The sequence below is a fragment of the Orycteropus afer genome, unplaced genomic scaffold (genome assembly GCF_000298275.1).
Source record: "Orycteropus afer afer isolate SDZICR_OR568_19922 unplaced genomic scaffold, OryAfe1.0 scaffold00209, whole genome shotgun sequence".
Lineage (NCBI taxonomy): Eukaryota > Metazoa > Chordata > Mammalia > Tubulidentata > Orycteropodidae > Orycteropus > Orycteropus afer.
This window is the reverse complement of record NW_006921796.1, coordinates 5,643,618-5,653,951: the sequence shown is the minus strand read 5'-3', so window position 1 is coordinate 5,653,951 and position 10,334 is coordinate 5,643,618. Positions and strand designations below refer to the sequence as shown.

The 10,334-nt window shown below is 44.1% G+C and overlaps 1 protein-coding gene and 1 non-coding gene across 2 annotated transcripts in view; one reads left to right on the top strand and one right to left on the bottom strand.

Moving 5' to 3' along the window:
- The window catches only part of CHST11 (carbohydrate sulfotransferase 11), a 432,318-nt gene that overhangs the window by 321,980 nt on the left and 100,004 nt on the right, over nucleotides 1-10,334 (top strand). The gene's annotated exons all lie outside the window — the stretch shown is intronic.
- TRNAG-UCC lies at nucleotides 3,392-3,462 on the bottom strand. Its single transcript has one exon. It is a non-coding gene; the product is annotated as a tRNA-Gly (tRNA).

Sequence of the window (10,334 nt, the reverse complement as noted above, 5' to 3'; positions counted from 1 at the left end):
TCTCGCCACCTCTGGAACATAACCTCCAAGGGAACGGGGACCTGGCTTTCTCAGACCACCCTAACCTGAGAGAGGGCATTTATGACGATAGTTGATTATCAGCTACCCAGCACTTATTATGTGCTAGATCCTGTTTTAGGTGTTTCACATGTGTTAATTCATTTAATCCTCACAACAAATCCATTTCACAGATGAGAAAACTGAGGCACGGTTTGTTAAATGAAAAGAACAAAAAACAGTAAATGAATAGGCTGTTGAGAGACATTTGAAGAATTACTTAATTCAAGTACTGTATCAGTTCTCTACAGCTACAATAATCCCTTTACTCATTGCCATCAACTTGATTCTGACTCATAACGACTCTGAGAGCTACAGTAATACTGCATAACAAAATACGCCATTCCTTCATGCTAAATGTTAGAGGTGCCAAGGGATGGAAGAGAGAAGGTTTTTATTTTGCTTTGGGCATGAAGAGGAACAAACTGCATTTTCTACTTTCTGAGAGATGCAATAAACATTAATTGAGCGTCTCTCAACTATCAGGCAGTCTGCCGCATTTTATCATTAAATACTCAAAGCAGTTCTGAGAGGTAGACAGGCATTGGCTGCATTTCACCGTTTGGGAAACGGGCTGAGGGAGGTGAAATAACTTGCTTGAGCTCACTCAATCTCAAGTCTATTTTTATTCCTCTGAGAGTCTCCAAGGAGCTCTGGTGGCATAGTGCCTAAGTCATTTGACTGCTAACCAGGAGGTTGGTGGTTCAAACCTTCCAGCCACTCTACGAAGGAAGATGGGGGAATCTAATTCTGTAAAGATTTACTGCCTCAGAAACCCAATGGGGGTTGCTATGAGTTCAGATCCAACTTAATGGCAGTGCATTTGGTTTGGTTTGTTTTTGAGATTTTCCAGAAGCAGCTCTGGTAGTATAGCAGTTAAGGCATTTGGCTGCCAACCAAAAGGTGGGTGGTTTGAATCCACCAGCTGTTCCATGTAAGAAAGATGAGGCAGTCTGCTTCCATAAAGATTTATGGTCTCGAAAACCCAGTGGGGGTCTCTTTTGGTTACCTAGTACTGCACGGAAGGAAGGTTGGGCAATCCTACTTCCGTAGTGATACTGCCACGGAAACCCAAGGAGGGGTCGCTATGAGTCGGGGCCAACTCGACGGCACATAACAACAACAACAACAGTACTGCTCTAACAAAATACAAGTGGGATGGCTTAAACAAACGGATTTATTCTTTTACAGTTTAGGAGGCTAGAAGTCTGAGTTCAAAGTGCCAGCTCTAGGGGCTGGGTAAAAGCCCCTTGACCTTGGGCTTCAGCTCTGCCTCTTGCTTTCAGTCCACTAAAGCTGGAGGCTTCTCTTAACTCAGGCAGCTTCTGGCTGCTGAGGCTGACAAACTCAAGATTGACCAATGAAATGGCATAGTCCCAAGATTACCAAATAACATGGCAGGCCACTAGTTCAAATCCAGAGACAGTCCCAAGATCATCAGAAAACATGGCAGGCTGCTGAATGAAGACTTGGCTACATGCAGGGTCCAAGTGTGGCAGAAAGCTGCAGAGACCTTTCTCAGTGCTACTTATACACTGGGAGCAGACCTCATCCCTAAGGTAGCTACTCAGTTGCTCCAGTAAATTACACCATGGAGGTGATTACCAGTCTCATCATGGGGAATACTACATCCGGCTGCCCAGCCACTCAACCAGGCCCAGCCAAGTTGACATAAAACCTTAACTACCACATTCACTATGAGCCAGAATTGATTTGATGGCAGTAAGTTTGGTTTTGAGTTTGAGATTCTTCAGATAAAGACTACCGCTAGCAGAGTGCCTGGGACATAGTAGGTACTGAGAAACTGTTGGTTGATTGAATAAATGAGAAGGAAAGGACACCAGTCAACCTGAGGGTGGACATTATTGTTTTCATCTTGTACTTATTTTCTGTTGAGATGATTCCAACTCATGGTGACCCCATGTATTACAGAGTAGAACTGCCCCATAGGGTTTTCTTGGCTGTAATTATTACAGTAGCAGATCTCCAGGCCTTTCTTCTGGAGACCAGTGGGTAAGTTGGAACCTGCCAACCTTCAGTTTAGTAGTCGAGTGCAAACTCTTTGCACCACCTAGAGACCCTATCTTCATCTTGAGGATGAGGAAACGGAAATTGAGAGACATTCAGTCCAAGGCCACCCAACTAGTAAATGAGAGTCAAGATTCTAACCCAGATAATCCCAACTTCTCAAGCTGATGCCATCTCCATGAGATGGAATCAGCAGTGAAGGCTTTGGAGCCCCAAATTATCTTCTCCACTATTTAGCTACAAGGGAGCTCTGGTAGCATAGTGGCTAAGACACTTGCCTGCTAACCAGACGGCTGGCGGTTCAAACCCACCAGCCACTCCTCGGAAGGAAGGTTGGGCAATCCTACTTCCATAGTGATACTGCCTCGGAAACCCAAGGAGGGGTCGCTATGAGTCGGGTTTGACTCGACAGCACATAACAACAACAACAACTGGGAATAAGGAAGACCAAAGAAGAGTTGATGCTTTTGAGTTGTAGTGTTGGTGAAGAATACTGAAAGTACCGTGGACTGCTAAATGAACTAATGAATCTGTCCTGGAAGCAGTGCAGCCGGAATGCTCCTTGGAAGCGAGAATGGCCAGACTTCGTCTCACCTACTTTGGTCATGTTGTAAGAAGGAACCATTCCCTGCAGAAGGATATCATGCTTGGTAAAGTAGAGTGTCAGTGAAAAGGGGGAAGGCCCTCAATGAGATGGATTGACACAGCGGCTGCAGTGATGGGGTCAGGTTTAGCAAGGATTGTGAGGCTGGCACAAGACTGGGCAGTGTTTTGTTCTGTTGTACATTGGGGTCACTGTGAGTCGGAGATGACTCGACGACCACTAACAACAACAACAACGACAACTGAGAGAGGCAAGGGAAGAGTAATGGTAATGATGTTACTGTTTAATCCCACTAAGGAATAGCATCAACTTGGGCCCTAAAGAAGCCACATTGCTCACTTTTTCCCGTCAAGCCACAGTTCCCTTTGAGTGGAGCTTCTGGAGATTGACCTCTGCCCTGTGCTTGGTTTGGGGAGGAGAGTTTGGGAATGAGTTGTTGTTGTTAGCTGTCAGTGGCCCCCGACTTGTGGTGAACCCATGCACAACAGAAGGCAACGCTGCCTGGTCCTGCACCATCCTCATGATTGGTTGCCAATCAGACCTTTGAAATTCATAGGGTTTTCATTGGCTGATTTTTTCCAAAGTAGATTGCCAGGCCTTTCTTCCTAGTCCATCTTAGTCTAGAAACCTTGCTGAAACCTTTTCTGCATCATAGCAGCTCCCCAGCCTTTGCTGACGGACGAGTAGAGGCTGTGCTTGAGGTGCATTAGCCGGGAATTGAACCCAGGTCTCCCACATGGAAGGCGAGAATTCTACCACTGAACCACCAATGCCCTCTCAAAGCAAAGCTGTTTGCCACTGGGCCCTCAGTGGATGGCTGGCGAGGCTAGGCCTTCATGCACGCAGAGTGGGATTCATGGCTTGGCCATGGCCTGGCAACAGATCCCTGGTATTCAGAGCAGCCAGCACTGACCCTTGCCAGAAGGAGAGTTGCGCCTTTCTTTGATTTTTTGAAAGCTACACGTGAATAATTCACAACTAAGCACAGAAAAAATTCAACAGAGCCCCACCCCGTGGAATATCTTCATTTATGACTAACGGGGCTGCTAGAACCATCACTGGCTCATCACACCTAACCGGCTCCTATCCAAAGGCAGATTGACTGCAGGGGAGGAGGCCCAGTAACATAACTGAAGGGTGTGGGGCGCAGACCGCACCGGTGACACTGTCGAGGAAGTGACTGCCTGTGACATTTTTGTGCAGCGTTTCAGCAGAAATGTATTATTTTTTATAAAAACATCCCTGTGGGTTATAACAACAGAAACATTTTTCATAAGCCCAGCTTACATGTATCATTATACCTGCAAGGCTAACATTCTAATGTACTCCAGTCAGAGCTCTCATTATTAGCCTATTACAATGACACTTCGAATCACGTGGTTTCATCTGAACGCACCAAAGCACACACTGTTGTTTTCATCGCTGCTGGTGTTTTTATGGTTGGGGATTTTGTCACATTTTCTGGTTTTTTAGCTACAATATTGTGGGGATTAGTATTTGTGAACCTATTATCAATAACTTTTTAAGGTGAAGTATTAAAGGAAAAGGAGAGAAACGTCTTCCTCTCAGTTATTAATACTGTACCTGATAATGTTGCAATCCAATGCACAAAGATTTCACAAAACAGTTTTGTTGTCAGTGTATACATGACCTAAGAAACATTGCATTTAAGCAATTTACAACAACGTTTATCACGTATTCTATGATTGAAATTGCTGATAAACATGACTAAGGATTCTGTATGGGCTGGTACAGGAGGAGGTGCACGGCAGAGGTCACACCGTGAGTTTCCACACTGAGTGACAGCAACCCTCGTGACACCATTGAGGAGACCTTCCCCATGACCCTTTGGTTTTATTGTTTTTCTTACTGTTTGTTCCTTACTGCCCCAGAAATCAGGTTTATCTGCTGGACAGCCTTATGGCAGTATAACCACATTGACTGACACATTTTCACTTAAATGACTCAAAGCTCGTTCAACAGTCATTCACTCACCAAGCATTTACTGGGCTCCCACTTTGTGCCAAGGAGCTCTGGTAGCGTAGTGGCCAAGGCACTTGACTGCTAACCAGAAGGCTGGTGGTTCAAACCCACCAGCCACTCCTCGGAAGGAAGATTGGGCAATCTACTTCCGTAGTGATACTGCCTCGGAAACCCAAGGAGGGGTCGCTATGAGTCAGGTCCGACTCGACGGCACATAACAACAATAACAACTTTGTGCCAGGTTTTGTGCAAGGCACTGGGGATGTAGCAGTGAGTAAGGCCAGTTGGACCTTGTTTGCAAGGGAGGTTCATTCTAGTTATGGGGAGACAGGAGATACCAAACATAAGAAAATATTAGGTAGTAGTAGAATGCAGTACAGAAAACAAAGTGTCGGGCATTCTGGACATGTGACGTAGACTGATTTTCCTCAGCCAATTCTAGTAAGCTGTTATGAGATTCCCTTGCCAACTACCCCAGAGCTTATAATATTGATGAGGTCTGTCCTTGACTTAGGAGCTCTGGTGGCATGGTGCCTAAGGCATGTGACTGCTAACCAGAAGGCTGACGGTTCAAACCCACCAGCCACTCCTCGGAAGGAAGATTGGGCAATCTACTTCTGTACGATACCACCTCGGAAACCAAAGGAGGGGCCGTTATGAGTCAGATCCGACTTGAGGACTGTGTTTGGTTGTTGGTGTTTTGCTCTTTGACTTGCCAAGGGCAGAGTAGACTGTCAGCTCCAAGAGAAATTTTTAAAAAATCATTGTTTGAACATTTGTATTTGATATTTGAGTCTTGTTCACAGTTATATCCCTTGGGTACATTGCTGGGCATTTAGTAGATGTTAATAGCTATTTGTTGAGTGAATGAAGGAATTAATTAGTAAATGAATGAATGTGAGAGTGAATGCATACATTCACATCTATGGATATCCATTACTATTGGAGATTCACTTCTGGATTTAGTTCTAGTAGCCTTTCACCATCCTAATATTTGTTAATCAAGTAACCCAAGCTGGAGAGGCCTGGTGTCCTACCAGTCAAGTGGATTAGCAGAAGGGCAGAGAGGTGAAAAAAAAATTAAAAAAAAAAAGTTCCCATAGTGGTCAGTACTTAACTCTAAGTGCACACTCCCAGGAGGAAAGTAGTCAGTAGTGGAAATGAAGGGGGAACAAGGAGACACAGTGGAACCAGGAGGAGGGCACACTTCAAATCCCCAAGTTGGTGGATTATTAACAGGGAAGGACATCTGCAAGACTGCACCCAGACACGTGGGCATGGCTTTTCCCCAAGGGGTGGCCTCTCCTTCCTTTCTTGAAGGACTGCCAGTGTAAATGGGATTTGATAGGAAATGTGGATAATATATAGATATATGGAGGAGTGGGTGGAAGTGTAGCTGGAAGATGAGTGGATGGGTAGTGGATGACATACAGGTAGATGGATAAACGTGTGGATACATGGATGGGTGAGTGAGTGGATTGGTGCCTGGGTCAGTAGACAGTGGGTGAAGCATAGATGGATGGATAGAGGATGACATACAGATAGGTGGCTGGGTGAGTGAATGGATAGATAGATGATGAATGGGTAATAGATGACTTGTGGATAGATGGATGGGTGGGTGGATGGATGGCAGATGGGTGGCTGGGTAGTGGATAACATAGAGACGGATGGATGGGTAGATAGGTAAAGGATGGCATACAAATAGGTAGCTGGATGGGTTGGTGAGTGAGTGGGTCAGTGGATGGATAGATGGATGGATGGGTAGTGGATGACATACAGATGGGCAAATACCTCAACAGGGGGTAATGAAAAGAGCATTGGTCTTGACTAGCAGAGCTACTAAGCCTACTAGCTCTCTGAGCCCAGTTTTCAGTGAAAAGAGCATGATAGATCCTGACACTCCCTTGCTCCAAGGGCTATCAGAAAGCTCCAAAGAAAAGCCAGACACTTATTTTCTATAAAGTCAAGGTGCTCCACAGCTGTAAGGAATTATTCTCTATGTAACCTCTTCTCCCCAAAGACTGCCTGTAATCCCCCACACTGCACATATTTATTATGATTAAAGTGCAAGAGTAAGTCAAAATTTTAGTAAACTCTGTGATCGCTTTGGAATACCTCCAACAAACTCTGTATGGACATCCCCCCTCTCAGCTCCCAAGCAATCTTGCTTGTGTAGAGGATGCCAAGATTTTATGGCTATTTGGTTATCTTATCCATCCAGATGGTTAGCAATAATTTATGCTGAAATAAATCTGCAAAACCTCATCTGTCTTACTGCTCTAGAAGCATTAGGTGTGGACCCAAAGAAGTCTTAATATATAGCCTCCTGAGAGGGCTGAGGTGTGATGTTACTGTACACTTTTTATTCAATTTGGCTCAGAATTCTGCTTGTCTATCCCTTGATATTTATATACTGTATAAGCAAATTAGGTGACTTGGTATGAGAAACCCAAACTTATTTTATGACTTTTAATACATATGCTCATCTCAAGTTACTTAGAGTTGCTTTTTATTGAGAAAAATTAAGCTGTGATTTATTACCTGGTGATAAATTTTGAACACCTTTTTCCATTTTTAAATGGTAACCATTAAGGCATAATGTATGGGTTGGGAACCAGGAATTCAAACACTTAATAGCTGTGTGACTTCAGGCAAGTCTCTTGGTCTAGCTGAGCTCCACTTTTATCATGTAGATGAATACCTCCTTGTAGGATTCCATGCACTAGTCTCTCTGGAGCGTCTGGCATATGGTAGCACTAAACAAATGCTGTTAGACATCACTATTGTGGTTGAGCTGATTGGAGATTTGTGTGAGAGAGTGTACCTGGACTTCCATTTGGAACAAGTTAGGTCAGAGTAACAACCCCTGGTGCTGTTGGTGCCGAACTGCTGCTCTCTGCCCATACTCCCCCAGACGTGCATTGTTTCGTGCCATTTTGTTGTTGGATACTGTTGAGTAGATTCCAACTCATAGCAACCCCATGTGACAAAGCAGGACTTCCCCGTAGCTTTTTCTTGGTTGTAGCCTTTATGAAAGCAGATTTTCAGATCTTTCTCGCAGGGCCACTGGGTGGACGTAAACTGCCAGGCTTCCCGTTTGCAGCCACGTTCTTCACTCTTGTGCTATTTGAGGATGTCCCAGGCAGACGCTGTTTTCTGATGGCCCCAGAAAGTCATTCAAAACAGTTCCACATAGAGATTCATGGAATTGACCCAACTTTTTCTAAAAGTCAGTGGACAGCTGCTTAACCTCTCTGGCCGTGGCCAGGGCTTGGCTGAGTCCCCAGATGACAGACCAGGGACAGCCACGCTCTAGGAGCATACGGTTGCATTTCCTTGCTCATCTAGGTGAGACCTGCTAGTTGGTTGATCATTGCTATAACAAAGGATGGGAAACCTGATTTTGGTGCTAGACCTATATATGTCACTTTCTGTGTGTTCCTTATCTAAGACTTTAAGACTTGTGGACCAGGATTGACAACAATGGGCAGTAAGCTGCTTAGTGGAGCCTTTTGGGGTTTTGTTGTTTTCAGGATTTGTATGTTGAATTGGTTGGTTTTCCTTATGTTTCTCTGTAGCAATTTATACGAGAATTGGGTAGATTTCAGCTTCCAAGGCATGTGGCCCTTCTCTTGTGTAAGTGCCGCAGACTCATTAGTAAGGCAGCAACCTTTCTGGACATTGCCAGGTACTCAAAGTGCTGGCAGTAGAGCCTAGGGCTCCGGAGTTGGGTGGGGAAGTCAGCAGGGCCCATGGGAGTGACCAGCACTTCTGGGCTATCATTTCACCATCCATGTGTTTTATACCTTGCCTTCTTCTCATTTGGGTGATCAAACCAATGGCTACTGACTAAATGCTCATCCAAGGCCCTAAGTAAATGTTACAAATCCTAAACAGCACAGCAGTAATAATGATTAATGATAATGACTAACATTTATTGAGGACTCACTATGTACCACACACTGTGCTAAATACTTTACTTGCATTATCTCATTTTTCCTCCAGCCGTCCCATTTAGTAGATGCTGTAACCATCCCAGGAGGCCCTGAGTGGTGCAAATGGTTATGTGCTTAATTACTAGCTGAAAGGTTGGTGTTTCAAACCCATCCAGAGGTGCCTAGGAAGACAGGGGCTGGCAATCTGCTTCCCAAAAGAACAGGCAAATGTATAGAGTTTATTGGTAGTTACCAGGGGCAGAAGGGAGGGAGTAAGGGGAGTTAATTGCCTATGTATGATACATGGAGCTTTAGTTTATGTTGATGGAAAAGTTGCATTAATTAAGGGCAATAATTGCACATCTGATTGGTGTAATTCATGACATGAAATTATGCACCTGAAAAAGTTGAATTGGAAAATGTTGAGTGATATATATTTTTACAACAACAACAAAGAAGAATTGCTGCTGAGGCTACTTATGTATAACCAAACACCTCTTGGGATATGGTTTCTTGGTTTGGAGGTTCAGCCATCACATGGGAGATCCCAGTTGTCCTAATATCATTTTCTGGTGTTCCGTTCTACTTCCTAGCTCTTTGTGTAGTGGCCTGGGGTCTTCACAGTTTGCAAGCGCTATCCAAGGCACCATAGTTGGACTCTATTTGCCTGGTGCAAAAGAAGAAGGAGAGTCAGGAATAGGAGGAGGAAATAGGATGTGTGGCTAATTACCTCCAAGAACAGCTGCCTCCTTCACTATGAGACCAGAAGGACTGGACGGTGACCAGCTACCATTACTGAACATTTTGATCAAAGATTCTTTAGAAGAATACTGACCAAAAGAGGGAAAAATATGGAACAGAGTTTCAAATTCTCATGGAATCTAGACTTTCTGGAACCACTGGAGCTGGGTGAACCCCCAAAACTATTGCCCTGAGACAATCTTTAAACCTAAGACTTTAAACCAGAAATATCCTGTTGAGTCTTCTTTAAACTAAACAGTGTTGTTGTTGTTAGGTGCTATCAAGTCAGCTCTGACTCATAGTCACTCTGTTTACAACAGAATGAAACACTGCCAGTCCTAGGCCTCCTCACAATCCTTGCGATGCTTGAGCCCATCATCATACCCATGGTATCAATCCATCTCATTGAGGGTCTTCCCCTTTTTTGCTGACCCTCTGCTTTACCAAGCATGATCTCCTTCTCCAGGGACTGGTCCCTTCTGACAACATAAGCAAAGTAGGTGAGTTGAAGTCTGGACATTCTTATTTCTGAGGAGCATTCTGGTTGTACTTCTTCTAAGACAAATTTGTTTGTTCTTCCAAACAGTCTGTGGTGTTTTCAGTATTCTTCTCCAACATCACAATTCAAATGTGTCAGTTCTTCTTTGGACTCATTGTCCAGCTTTCACATACATACAAGGCTATTGAAAATACTTTGACTTGGATCAGCCACAGCTTAGTTTTCGAAATGACATCTTTGCTCTTTAAGACTTTAAAGAGGTATTGCAGCAGGTTTGCCCAGTGCAATATATGATCTGATTTCTTGACTGCTGCTTCCATGGTGTTGATTGTAGAGCCAAATAAAATGAAATCCTTAACAACTTCAGTCTTTTCTCCATTTATCATGATGTTGCTTACTGGTCCAGATGTGGGGATTTTTGTTTCTTTATGTTTAGGTATAATCCATACTGAAAGCTGGAGTCTTTGATCTTCATCAGTAAGTGCTG